The sequence below is a fragment of the Tupaia chinensis genome, unplaced genomic scaffold, assembly GCF_000334495.1.
Source record: "Tupaia chinensis unplaced genomic scaffold, TupChi_1.0 Scaffold144171_2, whole genome shotgun sequence".
NCBI classification, from domain to species: domain Eukaryota; kingdom Metazoa; phylum Chordata; class Mammalia; order Scandentia; family Tupaiidae; genus Tupaia; species Tupaia belangeri.
In genome coordinates, this window is record NW_006204028.1 from 1,588,455 (window position 1) to 1,591,696 (window position 3,242).

A 3,242-nucleotide genomic window follows, 5' to 3' on the forward strand; every position below is an offset into this window, starting at 1 on the left:
GAGGTAGCCCCGCCTCGGGACCTGCTGGGCTTTCGCCACCTTTGCGAAGAGGAGGTGGTCTCCTCTGTGCGGGATCCTGATTCATTCATTCATTCCACAAACATCCACTGAGCCACCGGGGCGCCAGGCCGGAGGGGACCGCAGCGACCAGAACCCACCTGGTCGAGGCCGTCAGGGTTCCGCAGTCAGGGGGACAGAGAAGTGGGGAAGCCCTCAAGTTCGACTGCTGCTGGCCCCCATTCACAGAGATCACTTCAGCGCGGGGAGGAGAGCGCACGCGAGGGCGCCGGGTCCTGCCTGGGGCAGCTGAGGGTCTGGGATGCGCAGTGGGATTCCCGGAGGAAGTAGTGTGCTGGCTATTCCTGCAGCCCAGGCTAGGGAAGTGCCGGTGGGCTGGGTGGGGGCGAGCCTGAAGGGAAGACGAGACTAGGCTAGGGAGGTGCAGCCAGGCCTGGCACTTTGCGGGTGGTGGTGGTGGTGGTGGTGGTGGTGGCCTTGGCGGCGGCTTTGGGGCGTGACTGGGGGGGGATTAGCAGAGGAGGGGAGGGGCTCAGATTTGCATTTTAGGCCGAACTCTTTGAGTCCTTAGTGGAGAAAGGATTGCAAAAGGAGACGTCGAGGAGGCTGCTGCTGAGAGAGGTTGGCAGTGGGCACGAAGATTAGAGATCAGGTTGAGAAGGATTCAGGGTGCAGAACTGCAGACACTGACAAGATCTGAGGACAGGGAGTTGAAGAAGGAGGGGTCTTGGGAGACTGTTGGTCTTGGCTCGAGGCCTGAGCCCTGGAGCAGGGTGGGGGTGGGGATGGATGAGATCAGACTTGGACTTGTGATGGGAGGTGGTGACAGGCCCGCCAGGAGAGATACTGTCATCATCCACAGCCAGCTACCATACGGGAGGTTCAGGGCGTGCCAGCGCTCTGCTGTGCTCGGATGATTTCTTGTCACCCTCACAATAAGCCCACGATTGCCCCTACCTCAGAGAAAACAGACTCTAAAGGCACGAGTGGTTTGTGCAGGGGCAAGTGGTGAAGGCGGATAAGGGTCCAGAGCTGGGGGACAGGAGAGGAAATTGCAGATAAGAGCTCGCTGAGGGCCCACAGCAGCCTGTGCAGTCCAAGAGGCCCCCCCAGGGCCTGTGAGAAGTGGCATGTGGAGCCAGAGCTATCTTGGGACTGTGGGTAAGGACGGAATTAGGGGTGGAGGAGATCTACGGGGATTTGGGAGTCTGGGTGTCTTTGGAACCTGCAGGTAGCCATGGGATGCTGGCCAGATTACTACAGGGCGGTGTGGCTGAGAGACTGTGGGGATGGAGTCTGGCATCTTTAAAGAGGTAGTTTGCAGGCATCTGGTGAGATTTGGGTGGTGGGCTGGAATGGGGGATTGCTTACACAGGCCCTGTAAATTCCAAGGGCTGGAGAAATGGGTAGGTAAGGTCAGTGTTGGTGGGGAGGGATCTTTGTGGGGGTATCATCTCTTAGACCGTAGAACCTGAGAGACCCTGGTCCTTGGTGAGGCCTCGGCTTCTGGGAGTTGAGAAAAATCTCCCTTATCTGACTTCCCTCTTCTCTGGGGAATGTTGGAGTAGGTTGTGACAAACCTATCCAGGCTCCCAAGAACTGAGCAGGTGTGTATGGGGATGAGGGGAACTAAGGTGACAAGCCCCACACAGTGGCCACGGCCACTTGACATAGCCCCAAACATGGTCAGATACGATGAGCCAGTCACATCTCGGGCTTGGGAAACTCACTGCAAAGCCAAGACCCCCAGACACAGACACATCCAGGCGTCACCACCAGGGGCGCTACCTGGCTTGCCCATTGGAACAGATGATATACAGGCACCCCACCTAGTGAGCAGGCCAGACAGGGGCAGGAGGGTCCCACCTTAAATGGTTAGCCCCAGTCAGGCCCTTACCACAACCTCCCCATCCAGTGACTTCTGGGCTAGGTTTACTGAGCAGAGGCTTAGTGCCCCCGGGCTCCAGTGACCTATAACCCTGGGCTATGAGCTGTGACCTTGCAATTTGGTGGTCTCTGACCTTGGGATTCAGCTACCTTCATCTGTCAACAACCCCTGAGCTCCTGGAGTATTCCAAAGGTGACACACTCAGGGAGAGGCCTTGAAAGGCATGGTCACTATCTCCAGGTAGCCAGGTGACCCGCAGGAGACAGGACTGGACTGATCCCACATGGCCCTAAGGTATAGAACTAGGAATTTTGAGGGGTGGCTATAGAAAGCCGGAAGTAGGCTTGACGTGAATGAGACTTGTGTAACAGCCATCCGCCAGAGAGCGGCTGCATCCGGAGCTGTCACTGGGAGTTCGGGGACAGACCACTCATCCTCCAGTGTTGTCAGGGACCCACCGAGGGATCTCGAAGGGCCCTGAGGTTAGGACATCCATTCCTATGGCACGGGGAGGGGAGACCGAAAATACCCTGGGCCAAGACACTGACAAGTGCCATGTGCTTGCGTTCTCTCACACTGCACCCAGCACCCAGGGCAGGGAAGGCTAGCGCTGCCAGCCGTCACAAGACCCTGCCCTGTCCCCGGCTGTCTCTCAGCTATCTGGGACTCACCAAAGCTTATCCCTAGAAAGTGGCATCCAGACTCCCAGACCCATCAGCATCAGAACTGGTGAGTCAGCGACCAGACCTGCTGGCACAGAGCAGGGGGCTAGAACCAGTCAAGGCCTCTCTGGCCTGCCCTCAAAGGGCCCATCAAAATAAACAGATCCTCTAGGACCCCTAGGACAAAACTTCCCCGACATCCGATCCCGTCGGGGGAACCTGATTCTTTGTGCACGTCAATACAGGGTGCCTCTGGTGAGTATCCCCAACAGCTCAGAGAACTCAGAGGGACTTGGGGTCCACCTTGCAGATGGAAGAAACTCCCTAGACATCCCAGCCTTGCCCAGGACGGCTGGACAAAAAGCATGGTTGTGATGGATGGGGGAACGGAGGCGGGGCAGACCGCTGCATCCGCGGAGCCCTGGTAGGCAGAGGCAGCACCGTTGGAGAGGACTGGGGACAGCTGGGCCCCCCCCCAACTCCCGTCGCCAGCGAGTCAAGAAACCAGGCAGCGAGGCTCTGGGGGCTGCTTTTATGGGGACGACCTGACAGGGGGTATGGTCCGTACAAAACCGGGAACAATACATACATATATATATTATATACAGAGACGCGGTCCTCCGGAGGGCGGGGCAAGGGTGGCTGCTTGCCCGAGAAACCGGAAGCGCCCCGCG